This window comes from Podarcis bocagei (genome assembly GCF_964188305.1).
Source record: "Podarcis bocagei genome assembly, chromosome: 12".
Lineage (NCBI taxonomy): Eukaryota > Metazoa > Chordata > Lepidosauria > Squamata > Lacertidae > Podarcis > Podarcis bocagei.
The window spans coordinates 8,195,211-8,222,290 of NC_138137.1; the positions used below are offsets into that span (position 1 = coordinate 8,195,211).

The 27,080-nt window shown below is 42.6% G+C and overlaps 1 protein-coding gene across 3 annotated transcripts in view; it reads left to right on the top strand.

The window, feature by feature from the left end:
• The window catches only part of PDE1C (phosphodiesterase 1C), a 268,752-nt gene that overhangs the window by 61,489 nt on the left and 180,183 nt on the right, over positions 1-27,080 (top strand). The window lies entirely within an intron of this gene.

Sequence of the window (27,080 nt, forward strand, 5' to 3'; positions counted from 1 at the left end):
TATTATTATTATTATTATTATTATTATTATTATTATTATTATTAATTCAGGGGCTTGATGTTGTGGTCATCCTCTTTCGTGGGAAGAGTAATGCAAATCCTGCCTCCGTGCATCTCACACGTTGCTTGCATGGGGAGGAAGCGGAAGGGTGTGCATGTGAAGTGAAGGACATGAGGCAGGAGTTGATAATGCAGGTGAGCTGTGCACAAGCAAGCTGCCAGCTAGCTCTGTGGAGGCTCGTTTTATTGACATAATATGCAAACCCAGGCAGATACATTTTGATGACCCTCTGAGTCCCTTAAAACGTAACAATTCTATGATCCCATGAGCAGCTTGAAATGAAAGCATTGCAACAACTTCTCTGCTGCCGATACTGATTTACTGTGAGAACGGCAGGGGTTTTGAGGGGCGTCAGATCAGTAGAATAGCGGCAGGCTGGCAGCCCTTACTTTACACCATTGTCGCCTCCTCCCCATTTATGTAGGTGAGCATATAGATAACCCCAGCAGCAGCAGGGCTAACTCTTCATTAAGTCTAAGAACTGACACCTTCGTGGGCGTCAGATTGCGTGCAACGGCTCCATTTGCTTTTCTGAGGATTTAATCCAGATAGATGTATTTTGTAGGCCAGAATGAAATCAATTCATCACAATAAGACTGGTTCGTCTTGCGTTATCGTTTCTTCCCTCTTGAACTTTCTGTGTTAAATGTGAAATCTAATTCTGTGTCAGCTTGTTATGCGGCCATGATAAATGTTGCTGCTGTAGTGCGATTGAAGTGGGTAGTCACACATTGAACACTGGAAGGCTCCCATATGTATATTTCTGTCGCCAATGTATTTCCATGTGAGAGTCAACATCTCAAATTATATAGTCTCATTGAACCCTTTCATCCTCACTGATGCAATAATGTTATATTGTTCTTGTTAGACAGAAACAGTGTCAGGCCCCACCAGCACATTTAAAGCTGTATCGTACCACTTCATGGCTTCTTGCAAAGAATCCCAGGAGCTGTTTGTTAAGGGTGCTGAGAGTTCTTAGGAGAATCCTATTTCCCTCCCAGAGCTACGATTCCCAGAGTGGTTTAACAGCTGATCCCTCTGTGGCGATCACACAGGGTCCCCAAACATTTCACCATCTATTGATCCCTGTGCCACCACTTGATTTCTCACTGCCACCACCCAGGCCCCACCTGGTACAATACTGATTCCAGTCAGGTTTAAACTGGAACATAAACTTCTGTTTATTTATTGCACACAAGTGTGTGGTTTCATAAACGGTATTGGTCAATTACAATCATGGGGTGCCTATCCAGACCTATAACTTCCGCTACCTGCTCTCACTCAATAAACCACCTCTCAGATATTTACTTGTCTTCCTAGCTCCTAACTGTTCCTGACTCAGCTTATTTTGCTACACTAACTCAACCTACCCGCAGACTCTATCCCAATTCACTCCCACACCAACCACCCAACTCCCAGTGAACTCCTCCCAGAGCTGGTTTTATAGTTCCTCTGACTCCACCCCCGGGTTCTGATTGGGTAACTTGTTTAACTATTTCACCTCCAGCACTCTCATATGTTAATGTCACACCCTCTTCCCAGGGAACTCTGAGAACTGTAGCTCTTTGAGGGAAAGAGCAGTCTCCTAAAAACTCCCAGCACCCTTTGCAAACTACATTTCCCAGGCATCTTTGGGGGGAGCAGTGACTGTTCAGGTGGCACCAGTGATTTCAATGTATAGTGCATGTGAGGTCAAAATCTCTCTGCCCATAGAAAGCAAGCATGTCAGGAGGCATGTGCTAGCTTTTATTTTTTTACATTTTTATTGGGTTTTTTTAACCTATTTCCAACAATCATATAACATAACTTCTTATCTTATACAATATTTTAGACTTCCATCAAACCTCTGATGATTTTTCGTTCTTTATCACTTATTCTACAGTTCTTAATTTCTCTATTACTCTTAATTATCATTAACTAACAATTCTTCTCATAGTCTTTCTTGCAATATTTCAAATAGTCCTCATTACAAAACTTCTTGCAATCCTACTAGCGCGATCTGTTCATTACTGTCAGGGAACTGCCATTGGAATAGGGGAGGGAAACAGAGGGGCAGTTGTGTTACAGGGAGCCTCTGAAAATCTTGCGAAGCAGTTTCTCTTCCGGTGAGGAGGAAAGCCCCACCTATAGTGGGGAAGAGGTGAAAGGACCAGAGGATGCTGGTGAGAGCCTCAGCACCGCTCCTGGCCAAGTCGGCCAGGAGGGAAGCACACCCCTTCCGTCGCCCACCCTGCGCAGAAGTCTAAAGCGAAGAGAGGGAAGGAAAAGGCTGGGCGTAATGAGACTTTTATGTTGGGGCAGGTCCAGGAAACAGGCACTCCCGGATTCTGCTAGCGATTGAGACAGACATGAACTTTGGGGTTCTGCGCTGTAAATAGTTTTGCACCTAAATAAAACCTGTAAAAGATAGGCCGGAGTCCTGCCTGGTTACTCGTGAGCAACCACCTTTGCCATCTGACAATTACCATTACTTTTCAAATAGTTCACATATTTACTTCAGTCTTCTAAGAATCTCTGGTCCCGCAGGTTTTGAATCCTTCCTGGTGGAAGGATGGCAGGATCCTGGTGGAATCTACAAACATATAAAAAACGCTGTGAAAATGCTTTTTTAAAAAACGTTTTGAAAAAGACATTGAATTTTGCATAGCTCATGTTCACCATCTAGTGTCACATTTGTATATTGCACTTTACAACACATTTGAAATGTTTTATTTGCAGCTGTGTAGTTGAGTCCTCTCTTGGTTTACATCTGCGGAAGCTACCTCTTTTTAAGAATCATTGTCCATGGTTCTTGTAAACTTGGATATAACAATCATATGGGCTTATTGTAGCCCACATTTATTTTCCGGTTTTTATTTATTTAAGACCAAGTGATGTTAAAGAAGCTGTGTTAAAAATAAACCGGCGTAGGAAAATGAGGTTCCATAGGTTTGATAATTGACTAGGCAAATTGTAATTGCTTTACTCTAAGTGGCTGTCCTGGATTCTGGAAAAGTATAAAAGGCAAGGGGTGGGGGGATGTCAGTGCAAGACGAAATAATGAAAGCCACCAATAACTTCCAAGCATAATATTTAGCTCCCTGTCATCTTTCAGTGGTTTTTTTGTGTGTGTGCCTGTTTATAATCCATCACTTTAATTATGCTGGAAACTAATTCTGAGAAGACAATGGGGTGATATTTTCGGAAACCAAAATGTAATCACAGAGAATGACGTCAGTAAAATTAACATACTTCACAGGAGATGCTGAAAGGAAGGTACATCATTATAACTAAGTAGGGCATGCATGGGTTAATATGCATATATCTTTTAAGGTAAAGGTAAAGGGACCCCTGACCATTAGGTCCAGTCGTGACCGACTCTGGGGTTGCGGCGCTCATCTCGCTTTATTGGCCGAGGGAGCCGGTGTACAGTTTCCGGGTCATGTGGCCAGCATGACTAAGCCACTTCTGGCGAACCAGAGCAGCGCATGGAAACGCCATTTAACTTCCCACCGGAGCGGTACCTATTTATCTACTTGTACTTTGATGTGCTTTAAAACTGCTAGGTTGGCAGGAGCAGGGACCGAGCAACGGGAGCTCACCCCGTTGTGGGGATTCGAACCGCTGACCTTCTGATCAGCAAGTCCTAGGCTCTGTGGTTTAACCCACAGCGCCACCCGCGTCCTGCACAAATCTGTGTTAGTCTAGCAACAGACTATGGTGGATGCTGGTCCCATTGTGCTCAACAGATTGAAACATTTTTTTAAAAATCTTAAATTATTGCTTAGAGCGTATGTAGCCAATGTAGCGTTCTTCAGATGTTGTGAGAACAACTCCCATCATCCTTGGCCATAGGCTGGTGCTGATGGGATTTGGAGTCCATAACATCTAGAAGGAACCACATCGGCTACCTCTACCACTGAATGAAATAATTTAGGAATCTAAAAATAGTTGTGGGGGATCCGACAAAAGATTCATCTACCCTAGCAGTCTCTATCCAGTTTTGGCCAGCTGGATGCCAGCAGGACACAAAGACATCTCTCCTCTCTTGTTGTTGCCCCAAGCAGATGGGATTCAGTGGCTTATGGTCTCTGAATCTGGACATTACAACTGGCTGCCTGAGTCTTTCAGATTTGGGTATCAATTCTGCAGGTGGATGGAAGGCTAGAGTAAGATTGGGAGGCCAGAGTAAGACTAGAAGGCCAGAGTAAGATTGGGAGGCCAGAGTAAGACTGGAAGGCCAGAGTAAGATTTATCTGAGAAAGGGATAGCAGGTGACAATGGTTTTCTTTTCTTCAAAGCTTTAAAAAAAAGGGGGGGAGGTAGGTACAGTGGTACCTTGGTTCTCGAACTTCTCCGTTGATGGATGTTTTGGAACCTGAACGCCAAAAACCCGGAAATAAATGTTTTCGAACATGCCTTGGAAGTTGAACGGCTTCCACTGCTGTGTTTTTCAGTTTTCTCTTTTTTTAGTGTTATAATATTTTTTTATTAATTTTTAGCATACAAAAATTTTAAAGACATACCACACAAATTATTATGCATATATCCTTGTTTGGACTTCCTTCAGCATCTCTGATAGTCTTCCGTCTTGATTATTTCTCCTGCAATTCTTAACTTAATATTGCCTTTACCTTTTCTAACAAATCGTTTCTCCCTTTCCATTTTTACAATATTTCTTAAGTTACTCTTCACAGAACTTCTTGTAGTCCTACAAACGTAATCTGCTCATCACAAATACTTTTCAAATACTCAGTAAATTTACTCCAGTCTTCGGTAAACCTCTGGTCCTGCCGGTCTCGGATCCTTCCTGTTGTGTTTTCCAGTTTTTTCAATTGAATTGCTGACAGCCCTTTGTGCCTCGGTTTTCGAAAGTTTCGGAACTCGAATGGTCTTCCAGAACAGATTACATTCGAGAACTGAGGTACCACTGTATTATTTCATCTTCAACATTTGTCCATTCCTTCCTTCATTCAAAGTACAGTAGAATGCCCTTCTGTACCTAAAGCAGCAACAACCAGTTGTTTCAGCCATCTTGTAAAGACTAATCTTTTTCCCATTGGCTATCCCTGACCTGCATAAGTGGTCCTGGTTTTATATGTATGGACCCCTGAATCTGTTGTATGTTCTTTATTGGTTTTAGGTTGTATGTTTGTTTTAATGGACATTGTTTCTCTGTCGGGCATAGTGTATATGGCTTAGAGATTTGTTAAAATATTAAGAGGTTTAGAAATGCTTTCAAATAAACAAATGAATAAATAAATAAAAACCAGTTTTTGGGGCCAAGACATCACAAAACCAACTAATAAAGAAGAAATGATGAAATTTTTTTTTTAAGAGTGATACCAGATAGTAGATATATTAGGCATGTCAATTAGGAATGGAATTATTGTGAGAGCCATTAACACTTTTAAAGAAAGGTAGCAGTGAAGAGAGATTTCCAAGGCCGTCTTAAATGTCTGAAGACGACAGGTCAAAGTTAATTGGGATTTCCATAATTGTGGGGCCAATTCTGAGGAGGCATGACCTGTGGGCACACGAGCAGAACCTCTGAAGCCAATCTACGTGCACAGGTAGAGTCAGTATGGTCAAGGAAGTCCTTAAGACAGCCAGGTTCCAAACCATTTAGGACTTTGAAGTCCCAGTAGCACCTAGGTGGCTGTAGTTTGCTCCAGTGGGAATTTATGTATGGTTTTCAAAGACAGCCCCACAATGAAGTGTATTACCTTAGTTCAGCTTGGTGGTAACTGGATCATGTGGTTTAGTGCTGAATCGGAACCCGATTTAGCAATAATGAGTGTGTTTTCTGGGGGAAAGCAGTGGGGCAAAGGCAAAACCCCATGGGACTAGTCGATGGATGAGCCTTGTTGCACCCCAGTGCTGCACCCAGATCCGGTGTTTCTTAATTCCTCCACCCCCTCCGGGCCACATTTCTGAAATAAAAACCTGCTGCCACCAAACTGTTAGGATTCTTTTCCAGTGCTTGCAGTCATGGGATTGTTTTTCGCACATGACGGTGTATGTTTTCATTCCGCATTGTGGGAAGTGACGGAGACAGGATGTTTGTATTACTGTATTTCCGTGATGTAGGACTTTTTGTCCTGTGTTCATTCTCTTTGCTGCTTGATGCTGATGAGGAAGGATCAGAATGCTCTGAGTGTATTATATGTAAATAAAGTAGTTTAGCCAATATTGCTGCGTTACTGAGTCTGTCATGCTTACTGCTAACACTCTGCTGATCTTGAAGTGTGCTGATGTCTCTGAGACATCAGTCCTTGTGATGTTCGGGCTGGAGAAAGACTTTGAGTCTCCCAAACGACCGACTAGGAGGGAGAGAACATGCCTGCTGGGCATGTGTCTCTGCCAGGTTTCTACTCGCGTGTAGGATGCTCCTGACAACTAACAGTGCTTTATTTATAACCTAGAACACAACTACTTTATAACAAGATCATGGGACATCCAGAAAGGATAAACCAATGCAGCTACATGAGAACATGAATCATTCCCAAAATATAATATTGATTGTCCTTGAATCTTCCTGTCACACCAATGTGGAACACCAAACCCTTTGCAAACCACTGTGCTAGTTCAGGAGTTCCACATTGTTTCAATATCAATGTGCTAGGAAAGTTCTAGAATTATGCTAGTATGTTTCTCATTGTTACACGTTGAAGAGGGTTCAGGTCAAAGAGATGGAGGTTGGAGGTTGCACATCTATTTCCCCCCCTCTTCCATTCAGTTACCATGTTATTGTTAAAGCCTCCTGCTTTTTCCTATCAGTGATGTCAAGGAGATTTACCTCACGGCAGAGGCAGCAGTAGAAAACAAGCAAGGAATGAAGAGAGAGTGGCGTAGAAATAAAGGCCTTGGGAGCTTGTTATCATCTCAAATCTTTGCATCTGAATTTGACAACTATTGTCACTTGTAAGAGAAATGGTGTTTCAGAAAGACAGGGTGGTAATAAAAACCTTTCAGCAACGCAAGTGGAGAGGGAAATTCGATTCCCCTGGAAGGTGAAGTGATCTTGAAGGTATCTCCATTAGCTTGCAAACTTTTTATCTGCTGCGTTGTCTTCTATGACATTTTGAAAGGTTATATTATTATATTTCTCTCCCCTCCCCATTGGCCACAATGGGGAGCTTGCTATGGCTTTGTTTTTGCATCTGTATAAAGATAAATGAAATCTATTTGAAGGATGAAGACTGAGGCTTAGCCAGAACACTTGTCCACTGTAAATGGTTAGTATTGTTTTGAAAACTGGTGAGTGTGCTCAGGTTTCCTAATGCCAATGTTAATTCTTGACAAAGCCAATAGATGGGGGACAATAGTATTTTGAACTTTTGCAGATAGGTATGCCCATCTTCCTTCAAAATAAACTCGAAGCCAAAGCCTATAAAATATATACAAATATATACATACAGATTCATACAAACACTCAGCTTTCACCAAGTTAATGGACATAAATTCTTGGCTGAACATGTACTATAATGAATTTCAACTTGCCTTTCTGTTTAAATGCAATAAAACAATTGTATCACTTTATTTCCCATCAGCAAGTCTACATGTGAAGAACTGATGTAATTTCATTGCATCAGTGTCTATTCTTCACTATTTTCACTGAAATAGTCCAAGAGTGGTCATTTGGTGTGAAGCCAAGGCCAATATTGGAGGTAACCTAAAATAGTCGCAAGAATGCTTATTGAATCACACACTGGCATAGTCACATGATGCCCTAGGACCATGGCTTGGCAAGGGGGCCACAGGTGACTAGAGGCATTTAGGGTACCCAACAAGACCCACCTTTTTGGGGACCTTGGGTGTGGGATTAGACATGCACAAAAGACTAAAAGATGTTTTAGCAGACTGTAGTGACCATGAGGCTCTCATGGGGAGACAGTTCCAGTTTTGAGGGTGCTCTTGGCAGAGTGACCTCTAATGACCTCCACCTGCCTTTTGTAGGCTTACCTGGCAGCGGCAGCAACAGGTGACCATTTTAAATTTCCTATGATGCCCCATGGAGTTTTCTTGGCAGGGATACTGGAGTGGCTTGCCGGTTCCTATGACAGCAGTCACGAAATTAAAAGACGCCTGCTTCTTGGGAGAAAAGCAATGACAAACCTAGACAGCGCCTTAAAAAGCAGAGACATCACCTTGCCAGCAAAGGTCCGTATAGTTAAAGCGATGGTTTTCCCAGTACTGATGTATGGAAGTGAGAGCTGGACCAAAAAGAAGGCTGATCACCGAAGAAGAAGAAGAAGAAGAAGAAGAAGAAGAAGAAGAAGAAGAAGAGTTTGGATTTGATATCCCGCTTTATCACTACCCGAAGGAGTCTCAAAGCGGCTAACATTCTCCTTTCCCTTCCTCCCCCGCAACAAACACTCTGTGAGGTGAGTGGGGCTGAGAGATTTCAGAGAAGTGTGACCTGCCCAAGGTCACCCAGCAGCTGCATGTGGAGGAGCGGGGAAGCGAACCCAGTTCCCCAGATTACGGGACTACCACTCTTAACCACTACACCACACAGTGGTGTCATACACAATTAAAATTTCATGTAAGGGACAAAACATACATACATACCGAAGAATTGATGCTTTTGAATTATGGTGCTGGAGGAGACTCTTGAGAGTCCCATGGATTACAAGAAGATCAAACCTAACCATTCTGAAGGAAATCAGCCCTGAGTGCTCACTGGAAGGACAGATCCTGAAGCTGAGGCTCCAATACCTTGGCCACCTCATGAGAAGAGAAGACTCCCTGGAAAAGACCCTGATGTTGGGAAAGATTGAGGGCACAAGGAGAAGGGGATGACAGAGGGTGAGATGGTGGGACAGTGTTCTAGAAGCTACCAGCATGAGTTTGACCAAACTGCGGGAGGCAGTGGAAGACAGGAGTGCCTGGCGTGTTCTGGTCCATGGGGTCACAAAGAGTCGGACACGACTAAATGACTAAACAACAATGATGCCCCATACTGTAGCATCACTGCAGGGCTTTCTGGAAAATTAGGTTGTCTCCTCCCTGACAAGCCAGTTGCACTCTCAAGCGCTGGAGGTAGGTGAGGAATCCATGGTAGCCAGTCTCTCTTTCTGGGGCCTACAAAATGCTAAAGCTGGCCTTGGGCAGGTTACAGCCCATCCCGCTCTTTTCTAACGCAGTATGTGAAGAACGAAGCTTCAGTCCTTTGGTTTAGTTTGATGAGTTGTGACAGATCCTTGTACCTGATCTCTGCGTATCTGTAAGGGAGATGATGAAAACGAAAATTGGAGGCAAAAGGTTGACCGTAACTTGTGTGGATGAGACATTTATTTTGAATATACGGGCTGATATTTTTTTTTAAAAAAAATGTGCATTCCAATCTTCTCTACACAGACGACTTGATCAATGCAGTGAATGAGTGTGCTGTCATATGACTTTACTGTGATACACATTTATTTTTCATAAGTAAATGTAAGTCTCTCTCTCCCTTCATCTCTCCCTCCTTCATAATAGCAGTCAAAGGTTTTGTCCTTGTTCAGACATTTACCAGATTAGAGAGAGTCTTTGCATGGGTATACATTCTCTACCATGCACAACACAAGTGCACAGTTAATGCAATTTTATCTACTCCCCCTTTTTTGGAGAGGAATTTCCCCAAAATTTGGTATGTATGTGATCGAGCATCGATTGCACCTGCTCACATCTCTATCATGTGAACATACTTGTCAGTCTATTTGAACTGGCTCAATGTGCCTATGTCCTTAACCCATATATTTTAAATTTTGCTTTGGGCTAATTTCAAGTGTCATTAAGGCAATTACATGATTGACCCAACTCCTTGGGATAGTCTTTTTCCTGCTCAGCCAAAGAAACCTAAGATATATATATATATATAGAGAGAGAGAGAGACTGATCTTTGTTCAGACAACCGGAGTTCAGCTGCTACAGCAGTCTAGTGCCATTGAGAACACTTCAAAGCAGTCTTCCTTCATAAGGAATTCACATTTGAGAGGTTTTTATTCTCTTTTCCCTACCATTTCATATTCTGATAGAAGTATCAAAGCTGCCCCCTGAAAAATTCAATACATGTTTTATCCCAAAGTAGCTCAGAATCTTAGTTTGTAAGATATCTCAACTTTCTATTCACTTCTTTGCATTTGTTTTGTCAGTACTAATAGATTGTCAGGAACAATCAATCTCAGAACAGTTTCATATCGTTATAATCAAGAAAATTAAATGGCAAACTATCAAAAAGCAAACGGCGTCCCTTTGTTTCCCCAAAAGTCGTTGAACTTCTGAATAATTCACCACAGTCATGTTGAACGAGTGTGGAGGGGAGAAATTACAAATTTGACCTTTCAGTCCAATGAAAAAAGCAGTGAAAATTGGGAAATGTATGGAGGGTTATACTGTAACAATTCTGCTTGACTGGCAAGGGCCAAAAATAAAAAGTTTTTCAGAAATCTACAAAAGGCAAGGAACATGACGTTGGGTTTAGATATCAAAGAGAATTTGTTAGGTGCTTCTTATTTGGATATTCCACCCCACCCTCCTCAAGAATCTGATATTATTTTCCTATATTTTGTCTAGTAGCAAAATACAGCAGCCTTAATACTTTAACTCTTAGGCTCTGGTTTCATCTTATCATCATTATCGAATCCTCATTATCACCAATAAGCCATGATGAATAAATGTCAATCTGGTTACTAGATGACTTACCCAGAACCCCACTATTTCCTCCATTATGGGCTAGAAATATGTTCTTTCCTTCTCTCAAACAAACAGATGTTCTGGATTTTGAGTCCATTACCAGGTTCTACTTTAGAAACATGTGTTTTCCTGTTGCAAGCATATATCTCTACTAGAGGTATCTGGGATAAGTGGGGTTTGCTGCTCATATACTTAGTTCTGACATGCAGTGGTACCTTGGTTCTCAAACTTAATCCATTCCGGAAGTCCGTTCCAAAACCAAGGTGCGCTTTCCCATAGAAAGTAATGCAAAATGGATTAATCCGTTCCAGACTTTTAAAAACAACTCCTAAAACAGCAATTTAACCTGAATTTTACTATCGAATGAGACCATTGATCCATAAAATGAAAGCAATAATCAATGTAATGTACTATAAAATAAATAAGACAGTATTGTAGATGATAAAAATAAAGATTACCGTACTTTCCCATGTATAAGACTCAGATTTTTTTCTTTAAAAGTTCTGTTAAAAATGGGGGGGGTATCATCTTATACACGGATAGTGTATCCCCTCATTTTCTTAATTTTGAGTCCCCCCCGGGGGTGTCTTATACACAGGGGCATGTTATACTCGGAAAAATACGGTAATTTTTTTTCTTACTTGCACTGATGATAGTCATTGTTTGGAAGGGGGGCTTTTATCCATTTCCACAGTCACACAATCAATCAGTCAGTAGCTGAACTGGGTTCCACACAGTCACAAAAACAAATTAACCGACGAAGCCTCAAAAACAAAAATGCAAAATAAATAGCGAAAACAAAAGTGCCAAACTTAATTCCTTCTGGAAGTCCGTTTGTCTTCCGAAATGTTCAAAAACCAAGGCGCAGCTTCGGATTGGTGCAGGCGCTCTGGAAACAATAGCCAACAACCGCATCAGACGTTCGGCTGAAAAACTTTCGAAAACCAGAACACTTGCTTCCAAAAACCAAGGATTTTGAGTACCAAGGTGTCTGAGAAACAAGGTAGCACTGTACTGCCGTGTGGAGGGGAACTCAAGAGAAACTGGACAAAAAACCCCTACCTACCCCCAGAACATTTGCAATAAAAGAGGTTACAGGATTTCAGCAGAAAGTTACAGGACATACACTGATTGGAAATAAAGTAGTATATCTTATCCCAAAACCTCTGCAATCACAAACAGTATTGAAAGTGGGATCTCTCATGATCTCTCTAGTTCCATCAGGAGCACCATTCATAAATGCACTGTAAAAAGTGTGCCTGAAGGGGTCTCACAGTTGTCTTGAGCCAGCTAAACGTGCATTTAGCCGACAGGTGAAATATTCAGTAATTGCACGTTTGTTCTGGAGGGAGGAGGGACAAGAGATAATTAAACCGAGTTTCCTGTTCTCCTTTCTAAATAGCTGATCAGAGCTATTATTGATTTCCTCTGCACAGCAACATACATTCAACTCCAGATTCTTTTGGGAGCTCCTGTAATCCCTTTTCGATTTAATTCCCTTGGACAATTTGGTGTCATTGGCAAACTTGATTTTTTATTATTATTTTATTTGTTGCATTTCTATGCTGCTTTCCCACCAAATGAATCTCAAAGCTGCCTACAAACAATAAGTAATAATAACGGAACAAAACATCACAAGTGCATCATAAATCATGCAATGCAATTAACAAATCATCTGTAAAGCAATCACTATCTATAAAACACCAAACCAGCAATTTAAAAAAAACAGCTACTAAAAAAAATGAGCTTAACTTCACAATTACAGTAACGTCGTTTTAGATGAGTAACAAATCAACGGGTCATTCGTAATCTATAAAGCAAGTTTAACAAAATAGCAGTTAAGAAATAAGCTAAACACTGCTAGGCTCATTTGCACACAAACTTGGCTACCTCATTCTGACCCCCAAGTCAAGATTATTAATGAATAAGTTAAAAAGCGCTGGTCCCCAGTACTGATCTCTGGAAGACAAAAAGGAACATCCCTCTATAGGGAGAACTCTCATTTTATTCCTACTCTTCCCCCCCCCCCCGTTCCTTAACCAGTTGCTACTCCACCAGGGGGCCTCTTCTCCCAACCTATAACTGTGAGCTTACTTAGGAGTCTTTGGTAAGGAACTTAATCAAAAGTTTTTTGAAAGTCGAAGTACACAATGTTGATGGAATCACGTCTTTCTATATGCTTGTGGACCCTCTCAAAGAACTGTGAGAGGTTAGTGAGACAGGACTAACCTTTGCAGAAGACATGTTGGTTTTGCTTCTACAGCAGTTGTTCTTCCATGTGCTTGGTAATTTAATCTTTAATCATGCTTTCCATCAGTTTTCCTGGAACAGATGTTAAGCTAACCCACCACTAATTTCCCAGATTCCCTCTGGATTCTCTTTAAAAATAATAATACTGGTACTACATTGGCCGCCTCCCAGTCCTTTGGTACAGAGTAGACATTTGTGCAGACTGCAGTGAACATTTACCGGTACGTTCAATAAATCAAAAATAGTCTAACACTGGAAATGGAGGACTCTTTATGTCACTACTTCATTGCTCAACTCTTGCACAAATTTCCACCACGTAGTCAAAGGGAAAACATACAGTGGTACCTTGGGTTACATACGCTTCAGGTTACAGACTCCGCTAACCCAGAAATAGTGCTTCAGGTTAAGAACTTTGCTTCAGGATGAAAACAGAAATCGTGCTCCGGCGGCACAGCAGCAGCAGGAGGCCCCATTAGCTAAAGTGGTGCTTCAGGTTAAGAACAGTTTCGGGTTAAGAACAGACCTCCGGAACGAATTAAGTACTTAACCTGAGGTACCACTGTACATAGGTGTAGGAGAGAGAGAGAGAGAGAGAGAGAGAAAGAAAGAAGGAAGGAAAGAAAGAAAGAAAGAAAGAAAGAAAGAAAGAAAGAATGAATCTGCTGGAATGACAGTATTTGAAGGAGGGAGAAATTCCACACCTGTCTTTTCCATTTGTCTTTTCTACACTGTAATAACCAACAATGAAAACGAAGAAGCCAAGGAGTTTCTCGTCTGGTTGCCTGTGGTGCAATTCTCTTTACTGAAGCGGGTCAATTAGCATAACTGCTATTGACAGAGCAATGCTGGCAGCAGGAGACCAAAGACGTCTTAAGAAATTGCTAGGATTGGGAGGCTCTGTCTCAGGTGCAACAGAGAACAAAAATATATGTTACAAAACATCGTTTTCAACGTTAACTCCATTTTGGAAGGACAGTTGCACTTCTGTTTCCTAAGACTGATGTTAAAATGTAAGCGGAATGCAAATGAATATCCAAGTTTACTAGCAAGTGTCCACAACACCAACAGGAAACCAAATGGGAAAAGGGCTGCTTTATCTTTGTACAGTGGTACCTCGGGTTAAGTACTTAATTTGTTCTGTAGGTCCGTTCTTAACCTGAAACTGTTCTTAACCTGAAGCACCACTTTAGCTAATGGGGCCTCCCGCTGCTGCTGCGCCGCTGCAGTGCAATTTCTGTTCTCATCCTGAAGCAAAGTTCTTAACCCGAGGTAATATTTCTGGGTTAGCGGGGTCTGTAACCTGAAGCATATGTAACCTGAAGCGTATGTAACCCAAGGTACCACTGTACAGTGAAGCTTAGCACTGTTTTTAGAAATGAACATTTTAATACAGTGGTGCCCCGCAAGACGAATGCCTCGCAAGACGGAAAACCCGCTAGATGAAAGGGTTTTCCATTTTTGAGCTGCTTCGCAAGACGATTTTCCCTATGGGCTTGCTTTGCAAGACGAAAACGATTTTTCCCCGCTTTCCCCCCTTTTTCTAAGCCGCTAAGCCGCTAATAGCCTTTTAGCCGCTAATCCGCTAAGCCTTTAATAGCCGCTAATAGCCTTTTAGCTGCTAATCCGCTAAGCCTTTAATAGCCGCTAAGCCTTTAAGAGCCGCTAAGCCTTTAAGAGCCGCTGAACCGCTAATAGCGCTAAGCCGCTAATAGCGCTAAGCCACTAATAGGGTTGCTTCGCAAGACGAAAAAACCGCTAGACGAAGAGGCTCGTGGAACGGATTAATTTCGTCTTGCAAGGCACCACTGTACTGCTTGCAGAAACTATAAGATGATGTGATTTTCAGTGGTCAGTTTTGCCATTTCTGGTCAGTTTTGCCATTTTGCAATAATCCAACAGCTTAGTTTGCCATTCCTCTCTGGTAGCGACTTTGTCTTCTTTCCATCTCTGGGCCAGTAACATCCATGTAACTGTTGTTGCTTGCATAAAAAGTCTTTTCTGCTCCTTTGGAATATCGGTACCTACAACTGCTAATAAGAAAGCTTCTGTTTGTTTGTTTTATAAAAATGATTTTTTAAAAATAAAATATTTATTGAGGTTTTACACTAAACATAAGGTTTTTTAAAAGTTAAAAATAATTAAACCAACAATTACACATACAAAAAAGAAAAAAAGAAAAAGAAACGACAGCTAACAAGAAAGTTACCAAAAAAGAGACCTAAAAAGAAAAAAGAAAGAAAAAAGAAGAAAAAGAAAAACAGTGTGATACAAAATAGAAAAAGTACAAAATAGAAAAAAAACAGGTAGTTGAAAAAATAAAAAAGAAAAGAAAAAAGAAAGAAAGATATCTTAAAAAAATTAATCCATTTTTCAATATCTTTAAGTTCATTTGCTTATTTCCTTGACCTCCTCACACCTCCCCTTTTTGTATTCCCGTTTACAAAGTCCTTTCAGCAAATCCTTACCCTTTTTCATTTATCTTTACTCTATATTCTTAACCTAGTATAACTATATATTTTCATCCAAATAACTATCTATATTTACATATTCTTATTAGCCTTAATACCAAAACCACTGATTTTAAATGATTTTAAACACCCCCCCCCAATTCATTATTTATCATTTCCTGGAATGCTTTTATTACCTTACATGTCCACCACATATGAGAGAAGGTGCCTTCTTTTGCTCTACATTTCCAGCAGATATCAGATTCAACTGGGATTCAAAGCTGGTTAATGTGGAATGAAACAGGCTTGGTGATGATCGCTGGCTTACCTGGCTTATAAACAGAAAAAACACACTGAGGTTGCTCCAATTAGTTGTTATTTGCCATGATAGCTTCACTTTAGGAAACACACCGCCAGGTAATAGAGGAGGACGCACGACAGGCTCTTGTTCTCATACCCTGGTTGTGGGCTTCCCATGAGCACCTAGCTGGTTACAGTGGAATACAAAATGCCAAACTAGACGTGATTTTGATCTGGTCCAGCAGAGCTCTTATATTTTTACAACTTGACCCCGTTCAAGTAAAATGCTCAGTCTTCGTGTGGACTGGACTGCCTGTCTGTGATCCAAAATATACATACAGACAAGTCCCATCAGTGGCATAGCGTGGGTTGTCAGCACCCGGAGCAAGGCAAGTAATTTGCGCCCCCTAACCCGTGGATTTGCGCTGCACCCCCCACGCTACGCCACTGAGTCCCATGATTATTCTTTGAGCGCAGGTCCCACTCAGGTTTGCTCCAAAGTTAGCGTGTGTCGGATTGAAGGCTTTGATATCAGTAATGATACATTGGGCTAAAGCCTTTGGTTACAATATACAATTATAGAAGTTTGGGGGAAGTTATGGAAAGAAGGTATAAACTTTACAGCGTGTAATGCTTTGAAAGAAAAGATAATAAAAATGATGTATAGATGGTTCAGAACACCAGTAAAGTTAGCCAAAATGTATAAAGTGAGCAATAAATGTTGGAAATGTAAAGAAAAAGAAGGTACCCTTTACCATATGTAGTGGGCTTGTAAGAAAGTAAAATGCTTCTGGGAAATGATATATAATGAGAAGAAGAAAATGTTTTGTGAAAAAACCAGAAGCATTTTTACTTGTTATTGTAGGTACAGGAATTAATAGATAGGATAAAAACTTGTTTTTATAGCCCAATGATGGAAACAGGAAGAATTATCAACGAAGGAGGAGTGGCAAATAAAACTGATGGAGTATGCAGAACTGGCAAAGTTGACTGGGAGAATTCGAAACCAGAAAGACCAGGACTTCCTTAAGGACTGGAAGAAATATACGACTTATTTGAAAGACAACTGCATTAATGTAACATCGCTTGTAGGTTTACAAGAAGTTTTATATGGAGGATTATATAAATTACTGTAAAATGATTTAGGAAGGAAATAATTAGGAGACGAAGTTTAAAAGCATTAATTATAATAATAAAATGCAAGATAACAAATTTGAAAATCACTACACAGGATTGACAGAAATCTCAGGCTATAATAGCCAAAATGAGGATGATGTGATGTGATGTAAAGTTTTGTTTGGAAAATATATGTAAAAATTAATTATTATTATTATTATTATTTAAAAAGAAGGCTTTGAGATCCCGCCTCCAAACCCTTCCTGGCACAGTAAACCTGCTGCCATGGCCATGAAGCGAAATATTCCTATTTGAGTGGAAGGGGTGGATAAAAAGGGAAAGGCCAGTGAGAGCAGAATGCATGGATTTTGGGCAGACCTTTTGCAATCAACATTTGCCCTTGTGTGGACAGGCGGAGTCCCCCAGATCCTGCACGGTCCCCCCGTCATGTGAATAAGGACTCAAGACAACGTGCTATGGGATTAAATTGGCCACAACTTTATTAAATTTCAAATGTGGGTAGACCTTGGCTCAGGCATTGGGCGTTCTCCCTCCCCAGTCCCCAGCCGGGGACCTAGGGAGCTTCAGGGTTATCCAGTGTGTGGGGGGGATGGGCCGGCTCTGGAGAACATATGTTCAAGCAGAGATAGCTGCCCCCGTCACACCGCCGCCGCAGGGGAGAGCAATGACGACCTCTCGGTGTACGGTCAAAGCCTCCCTTCAGAAACCCCTTTAACAGGGAACCCTGGTATCGCCGCTGCAAAGAGGAAGATAGACTAAAGGATTCCGCCCAAGGCCTGATACCGCCAAAGTTGTGACGTTTTGCTACGGGAAAGGTGAAACCTGCCAATGCAGGGAAATTCCTTTCCGGCCCTTTAACAGTGACCTTAACGTAGCAGCACCCGCATACATGTGAAGAAAAGTTAACCTGCAAAACCTGTGAAGAAAAGTTAACCTGCAAAATAAAACATTAACTGAGGGTGGGTAGGGTGGGAGAAGCTCTGGAGCCAAGTGAGGATTCCCAGGTAAGATCTTCCCTCTATTGTGTGGGCAGGTAATCCCTCCCCCTACCTGGCCTGGTCTCCTTGGCAACGCTTCCCCCAGGTGGGATTGGACAACTGACTGAGGTAGGCGGAGACCTCCAGGTATCCCACCTGAGGGAAGGCGAAGCCAAGCCTATGCTGAATGGAGCCGCTCCAGATCCAGGGGCTGCTCGCGTCCATGCAAAGGGCGCCCCCCGTTTTTATGCGGGGAGCGGTCATTCTCCCTAATGCTGCTTGCTGCCTGCGATAATGGTGGCTTGCTGTCAGCACTAGCAGAGGCTGCCATGGTTGTCATTTTGGGGTACTGAAAATCGACTCTCTTCCTTGTGAGCCATTCCCTCGATTCAGTGAAACCAAACAATGGCTTGTGATAAAAGTGTTTTTATGGGGAAAGGTTGCTTTGTCTTCTGAAATATTGAATTTCCAGAGCATAGCCAACATGCCATTGTTACCACAATATTTTTCTTTTTTTTGCCTGTCACATTGTCATAATAATGATTTAAAATGTCTGAATTAGCGGTGTGTGCTGCAAACTGTTCAGCATTCACTTTCTGGGGAGGGGTGGGGGTGGGGGTGGGGGGAGTCCCAAACCCCAAACAGCAAACAGATTGGCTCTTTGGTATGTGGAGTACTCTCTGTTCTCTTTGCTACTTTGCATAGCAGAAAAACACTCATCTATCAACGCCAGATTTTCATATTTATTTTCCCATTTTAAATGGACTTTGTGGCAAGCAACGAAACTGATTTCACACTGTACATCGTTGTCACTGCAGCGGGAAAAGCTTCGGGAGTGAAAAAACTGAATGAAACTAGATTCTCAACCTCTGAAAATGTATTCACAGATCATATATTACGGGCCCAGTCACGATCACACCCATCTATTAGTAATTCGTAAACCATTGATGTATTGAGGATTGCTCTCTTTATTTTCTTTGTCTTTAGTGAACCATCACTCCCCCCTCATTTTTTTGCATTTTAGGGCTGCTTTCCAAGGGCGTTAAGTTTCCCTTCTGCACTCTGAGCAGCTGTAAGGATGAAGGGAAATATTGCTTGGTGAAGGGAAGGTGTGACGAAGATGGCTGGTTGGCACTGTTAGGTACTCAAGACATTGTACTCAATGACAGCAGCAGCAGCAGCAGCAGCTTGACTAATACATCTCAACTAACAAGAGTCACCAGGTTTCAGTGGCTGGAGTGTTGGACCAGAAGGTGGAAGGAGTTCTGCTTAACTCCCTGCTCTTTCTTCTTCTTTGGCGATCACTCGTAGCCCAGTAAAATTGTCTTTCATGAACACAGATTTAACAGTGAGTCCGTAAGTGACAGTGGAGGCCAATTCTGGATCCACACGTCCTTCCACAGTGGGGACATAGGTTTCTGGGTGGGAGTTGATCACGGTGTGGATTTGCCAAGCTTGCCTTCCTCTTAGCACGTTTCTCCCTTTCGTCCTGAGTTCGAGCGTCTTCAAAATAAAGGCTGTTCTCTAACTGGAGCGCTCGCAGGCCAGTGTTTCTCAACTGTCCGTGTTTATTCTACATTTTTAAAGATTTGCCTTGAGAGAGTCTTTAAATCTCTTTTGTTGACCACCAGCATTATGCTTTCCATTTTTAAGTTTGGAATGCTTCAGGTTACAGACTCCACTAACCCAGAAATAGTACCTCGGGTTAAGAACTTTACATTAGGATAAGAAAAGAAATTGTGCAGTGGCGGCGTGGCGGCAGCGGGAGGCCCCATTAGCTAAAGTGGTACCTCAGGTTAAGAACTTAATTTGTTCTGGAGGTCCGTTCTTAACCTGAAACTGTTCTTAACCTGAGGTACCACTTTAGCTAATGGGGCCTCCCGCTGCCGCCACGCCGCCACTGCACAATTTCTTTCCTTATCCTAATGTAAAGTTCTTAACCCGAGGTACTATTTCTGGGTTAGTGGAGTCTGTAACCTGAAGCGTCTGTAACCTGAAGCATTTGTAACCCGAGGTACCACCATAGTTGCTTTGGAAGACGATAATTAGGCATCCAAACAACATGACCAGTCCAACGAAGTTGATGTTGAAGAATCATTGCTTTGAAACCGGTGATCACTGCTTCTTCCAGTACACCAGCATTAGTTCACGTGTCTTCCCAAGTGATGTGTAAAATTTCTCCCCACTCTATCATGAAGCTCACTGGGTATTTTTGGGTTAGTCACTGTATTGGGTGAACCTATCCCACCTGGTTGTGTGTTGTTGTTGTTTTGTATGACTCAATAAGCATGTTCCACAAAAATCAAGATATAAATGTATACACAAACAAACAGATGTCTTTATGGTAAATGAATCATGCAAAAATGAAGAGGAGAGGTTATTTTCCCACTGTCCATTTTGTTGTGTAAGCTTTCTTCAAAGCAGGGATAGACTCTGTAAGTCTGTGAGGCACCATGGACATGGCTTGTATTGAAATGATGATTTCACAGTCTTCATCCTGTGTTTATACCCAGGCAATATTAGAATCTTTATCCGCATATTCATATACCGGTAACTCCAATGGTCTTTTCCAGAGAGTAGATAACCTCTACTCTCAGGTAATAATAATTCAGGTAAGCAAGCTGTCTTAAAAGAAAATATAACTATTTTGTTTTCTATGCAAAATACATCAGTCTGTCTGATTAATTAGCAGGCTCTTTCCTTCTTCTTTGCTTTTTAAACCTGACTTTGACAGAAACAGGATCATATTCTTTTTCTGATTTGGCTTGCGAATTTCATTGCTGGAAACCAACTCCGAGCTCTATGAAGTGCATTATAATTCCTACTCTTGGTCCTTCGCCTCCATTAGAACCAGAAATTTTGTGATTTAACTTGAGAGGGAGATCGCTGCACTTTACAGCGCTCTTGGCAGGAGTGCTAATTTAATGTAATGCAGTTGGAAATCTGGGGTGGTATTCAATGCTAGTCCCGCTCTTCATAGACGCATTAAAGTTAATGGATATGGCTAATGTGGTTTCATTAACTTCAATGGGTCTACTCTGAGCAGGACTTGGTTAACTACCATAGTGAAAGGACAGGTTCAGTACAGCCTCTTTTACTCTCTTTCTTTACACACCTGCCTTGCAAGATAGGCTGGCTGTGTGTCTCTAATTCTCCTGTAGTTGCCATTACCTCCTTGTGAATCTACAGCTTGTTTCCTTCCCAGACAAGGAGGGATCTGGAGGAGCCCAGTTAGATCCTGGACCGGATCTCCTTGTGCCTCCAGCCAACCCTCCCTGCCCTTTTATGTTGTTGCTGCACTACCTGAGTGGACATTGCTGTGCGATATCTGGACCACCTAGCTTACCAGCCCAGGTGAGCCACCTTGTCCACAGCCATATTGCGGATGGGTTTTATGTTATTGTGACGTGGCCTGGTGTTCAGAAATGCCACCACCAAGTGGGAGGTCAAGTTGGTGCTTGCAACTTGCTGCTTAAGGGAAAGCTGGGGCAGGTGACCACCTTTAATTGTGTGTTGCCCCCTCTCCTCTGATGAGATAGCCTGCACCTCATATCATTATTGCAGTTTTGATGAATGGTCCTCCATACTGAAAAATGCCTTGCCTAAGAGCAATAGCATAGTGCCATTGGTTAAGTCTGATGCAATGGTTACATTGTGGTTGGAGCAAGGATGAGCAACACTTTTGCTGCCCAGGACCATAAGTAGTGGTAGATGGGCACTCAGTAGCCACATGTCAGTGTGATTTGACATCATCCCATTTGGGGGTGACTATGCACAGAGCTTTGAACCATCTCCCTGCAGAGGTCAGGGGAGAATATTTTGGCAGTGGGGATTGTGCTACCGATAGCCGCTGCTTAGAGGGATGGTGGATTATAAAAGTAATGAACAGTGTTTTGTGGCTGAATCCAGTCTTTCTCATTGAGCTCTGACTATACTGTGGACTTTTGTTGTTGCTTAGTCGTTTAGTTGTGTCCAACTCTTCGTGACCCCATGGACCAGAGCACGCCAGGCACTCCTGTCTTCCACTGCCTCCCGCAGTATGGTCAAACTCATGCTGGTAGCTTTGAGAACACTGTCCAACCATCTCGTCGTCTGTCGTCCCCTTCTCCTTGTGCCCTCAATCTTTCCCAACATCAGGGTCTTTTCCAGGGAGTCTTCTCTTCTCATGAGGTGGCCAAAGTATTGGAGCATCAGCTTCAGGATCTGTCCTTCCAGTGAAAGACAGATCCATTATTTCCTGCAATAGCTATTTCATATGTGGACATTGCTTGAGCATTATAGTGATGGTGCGCATTCATGCTTATGGCTCTGTGCATTGCTATGAAAAAGCAGTTGAGCCATTCATGGAATTAAAAAGCAGAACCACATGAACTTGCTCATCTTTCTGTATGTGACTGGTCGGCCCAATGGTTTGTTGAACTGGGCTCTGTTTGTTTGTTTCAGATTGCATCACTGTTTGATTTGTAGTTGTTCAGGAAATAATGTGCTCTGGCATTTTGTTGCCAGAGGTTCCCTGGTTTTTGATTACAGCTGGGTGTATTGATGTGTCGCAACGAAGTAACAGCAATATCCTGAGGGCAAATGTTCTCTTTGCAATGGAGCTGTCTACCTTTCCTTCATATCATAAAAGTTTAAACAGGCCAAAAAGCAAAACAAAACTAATGGTTCTCCATTCTCAACATTTTTGGAATTGAGATAGATAGCTCCTGTTCTTTTGGTATATTTGTGGGAGAATGAGTCACACTTTCAGTCTTCTGCTAAATTGAAGCGAAGGAAAGTTAAAGTGTAATTTAACTTTCAGATGGAAATAATGTTTTTATATTGATGGAGGTTTCATTTTTTAAAAAAAGAAGAAGAAGCCCACATAGAAGTGGGCTACCATTTGAAAAAAAGTTTCACCTGCAAGGAAGTGATTGTGCAGGAGCCTCTCTATCTGACATTGTTTTTGCAAAAGATCAGATTTAATTGCTTCAAACCTTTTCTGATTGTGTGCAGCTTTGCAATGGTTGTGGAAGCACTTAAAGCTATAATAAAAGAATTTCCGGAAGATCACACTCACATTTTGAGTTGCATGGCTCGTCAACATGCTCCTGATGTTATTGGATTACTTCTCCCATCATTCCTGACCATTGGCCCTGTTTCTTGGTGGCGATGGGAGTTAGAATCCTGCAACATCTGAGGACATCATGTGTGGTACCCCCTGTGCTTTTTATTTTTTTTAATTAGCTACAAAGGTTTCTTGCATTCCATATAAATTGGAAAGCAAAACCGAGGGTGAGGAAAAAATAAACTCAGGATTGCCAGATAGATTTTTCTGACCTTCGCTTCAAAGAGAATCGTTCCAGATCAATGTATTTAAAGGTGGAGGCGATGTGGTGCAGTGGTGACAGCTAGTGGTATTAATTTCATGGTTGACTAGGAAGGTAGCAATGGATGAGCAGAATCCTGTGCACACATACTCAGGAGTAAGCCCCACTGAATTCAACTTCAGAACAATGGCATGTAGAATTGCAGTGTAAATCAAAAATTTTCTAAGCATTCCAGACTGCCCATTCTGCTTGCTTTCCTTCAGCACTTGCTATTCAAAAGCTGCTTCTGAACCAAAAGGTGCCACAAAGTGTCGCAGCCCATCCTCTTCTCCTTCTCCCGTGAGCCATCTTCTTCCTGGGCCATCTTTTCTTCAAGTAAGGTAAAGGTAAAGGGACCCCTGACCATTAGGTCCAGTCGTGGTTGGGGCACTCATCTCGCTTTATTGGCCAAGGGAGCCGGCGTACAGCTTCCAGGTCATGTGGCCAGCATGACTAAGCCGCTTCTGGCGAACCAGAGCAGCACCCGGAAATGCCGTTTACCTTCCCGCTGGAGCGGTACCTATTTATCTACTTGCACTTTGACGTGCTTTCAAACTGCTAGGTTGGCAGGAGCAGGGACCGAGCAACGGGAGCTCACCCCATTGCGGGGATTCGAACCACCAACCTTCTGATCGGCAAGCCCTAGGCCTTGTGGTTTAACCCACAGCGCCACCCGCGTCCCTTTCTTCAAGTACCTCCACCTAATTCCAGCTTCCTTCCCAGACCCATATTTTTTTAGGGTGGGGAGTGGGGGAGGGGAGAGAGAACACAGAAAAGTCAAAGTATTTTTCTATGTGTGCGCATCGGGTTCCACATGTTAAGATCCACGACAGAAAAATAACAGTTTATATTATTGACAGGAGTCCAGCAATGAGGGGTGGAATGGGAAGAGAGATCCTTGTTTGGGGTGTGTGTGCTTGCCCCCCTTCTGCCCCATGGCACTGCCCATTAACCCAACACAGTTGCTTTTTTATTGCCCCATTGCAACACTGCCGTGCTAGACTGGCCATAGTTCAAAAAGTGAATATTTGGACACAAAAGTTGTTGAACTTTTTTGGGAAAAATCTCCCCCCCCCCATGAAGAAAATCACCCAAAAACCAACTCTTCCAATATGGGCTGCCATATGCACGAGTTTTCGTGGACATTTAAGCTGATTTTCGATAATTCTGCCTGGATGCCATTTTCAACGGATGAATCTGGGAAATTCTGGATGTATGGCAGTCCTAGGCTGTGCACAAGTGACCTCTGGGAATTCTCCACTCAATTTAGGAGCAGAGAAATTGTGTGTGTGTGAGAGAGAGGGGGGGGGGGAGAGAGAATTTCACTGAATTTCTCCAGAGGGGGAGAAATTCCCCAACGCTTTTGCAGGCCTGTGGAGCTCCCCATTAGCAGTGGTGCAACTTTTTTCTTCTACCCTCAGGCTTATTTTGCTGTGACTGCATCTGACGGCAGAGCGTGTTCTCCCTCATGGAGAGCACGTATTGTGGTGGGGGCTAACAAGACACCCCACTGTTGCTGCGCGGGAAAAGAGGTTGGCTACCATTATAATTGAGTTCTTCTTGTTGCTGGGGAGATTCATATGTTGCCATTTTGTGATTGACAGCCAGAGCCTTTATAGACTCTGTGCACAGCGTTGAGCGTCCTCTTTTCGCTGCGTGCATCGGATCACTCGCCCACCCTCCCTAATCTAGGGCTATTGCGTTGACCTTGCTATGCCTGTCATGGGGTCGTCTGCTTTTGGAGCAGGGGCCCTGTAGGAATTTTGTCCATTTGGCTGATTGGCTGGTGCCATTTGGTTTTTGCCTACTGAGTAGCAAATTGTCACAACTTGTAAGGTTGTGGTTAGGCATTGGTGTTAGAAAATTGTTTGGTGGAGGGGTAAGGATTGGCTGTGCCTGCCCCTCCAATGCTGCTGCTGCAAGGGAATTCCATTAAAGGAATCCAGGGGCTTGCCAATCTTTCGTCTGTACCCCTGAAGGGGGCTTAGGGCCGCACAAGCCCCCGAGAGCATGCCGGGGGGGGGATGAGGGTCTGGTGCCTGGCTCCATCTTTCTCCCCAAAATGTTTTCCTTTTCTGACTTTGCGGGCGTGCAATTGTCAGTCTGTCCCCGTGCGGGGTCAGATAGTCGCAACCAATGCCTAAGCAACCACTCACATTTCTTGTATTTTAATAAAGTTGTGGCTAAAATTATGCCAAAAGCCTTAAACAAAAATCATGTGTCAATTGTGGTTTTTTTTTGGGGGGGGTGCCTTGGGGACCTTGACACACAACTGTCACTGTGTTGGCAGCCTGGCTATCATTTTGCATCTTCCACAGTGCCCCAGACCTGGTGTGGTTCCAGGGCAAGGGGAGAAAGAAAATTCTGCAAAGAGGTCTTCTTTTTCCAGGACGGCTCTGAGGGAAAAAATGCAATTGTCAGAAATTCCCTCAGAAAAAAAAGTCTTGAGAAATTTCAGCTGAGCTTTAGTTTTGAATATGGCTCCTGCTGGGAACAGGTGCCTTGGCTCACCAGTCCCCTCACTTCCATATTCGCTGCAGATGCCTTTCCTAATTCCCCTTTTCTCTAAACAAGCACGCATAGGCAGTCTGGGTTTCATTCTGGTTTTTTCGAGGGGTCCTTCCACTAAACATTTTTAGGCACTTCTGCAAATCTCTGGTTTTTCGCAAGCATGCAGAAGCGTTCCGTGTTGTGTGTGGGTGGAAGTGTTTTGGCTGCAAAGACATCAGCAGGCCTTGTCCGAGGTTTTGTTTTTTTTAAAAAAGATATTTATTAGCATTTTCACAAGTTTTATAAAACATAAAAATCACACAAAAAAACCACACACAAAAAAATCAAAAATACATACCAAAAAATCAGAAAACAGACAAAAATCACATGTATAACTTCATTGCCTTATATTAGTGAAAATTACTTTCCCGACCTCCTCATACCTCTCCTTACTGCATTCCATTCTCTAATTAATTCTCTTCAACAAATCCTTCCCTTAATTTTGGTTAGATTTTTAAGCTTTCTTTTCATATTACATAATAATTACAGCAAGAAACCTCTTAATTTCAGAATCAACATCATCTTAACATTCAACAATTTTACAATATTTCTTAAGATAGTCTTTGAATTTCTTCCAATCTTCTTCCGCAGTCTCTTTCCCCTGGTCTCGGATTCTGCCAGGCCTTGTCCGAGTTTGGGGCTAGAGGGGGTGATGGGTAGGGGCAGCCCAGGATGTGTTGCTGCCAGAGGAAAAGGACAAAATGGCGCCCTTCCTCATTCCTCAGACAGAGGCCAACTGGATTGTCAGCTGGAGCTTCCTTCAACGCTGGAGATGGGATCTTTTCCTCTTCTGCCCTTGAAGAAGCAGGCCAGTTTTAGGGCGCCCAGCACAGACCATGTGACATAAGCAGTTCTGTCCTCCAACAAAAATGAATAGCTGGGTGTATGTGGAAAGAATGGCCAGAAAACTGCTGCTGCCGCCATTGAGCATCTACTACCTGAGGCGGTGGCCTCACTCTGCCTAATGATAGAGCTGGTCCTGCCAACAGCTGCTGGTAAACATTATCTGTGAATTTTAGCAGCATCAGGTGGAGCAGCAATGCTCACCTGACCTCTGGTTGTGTGTGCTGCCGCTGTATACTGAGATAGAGCGAGGGAGGGGAGAGACAGTGACAAGTTCGGCTCAGTATGAACACACCAGCAGAACCAGTATGCAGTGGCAAAGTGGGTGGCTGGAAGTTGGGAATTTGGCTAACGCAGTCCTTAAGCCATCAAGGCTAATGACCTTGTGGCAGTGAATTCCACAGGTAACTGGTGTGTTGTGTGTGAAGAAGTCTTATTCTTGTCTGTCCTGTACTGTAACCCAGAGTCAAACATAACGTGTGAAGACGTCATAAGCCACCGCTTTTGCC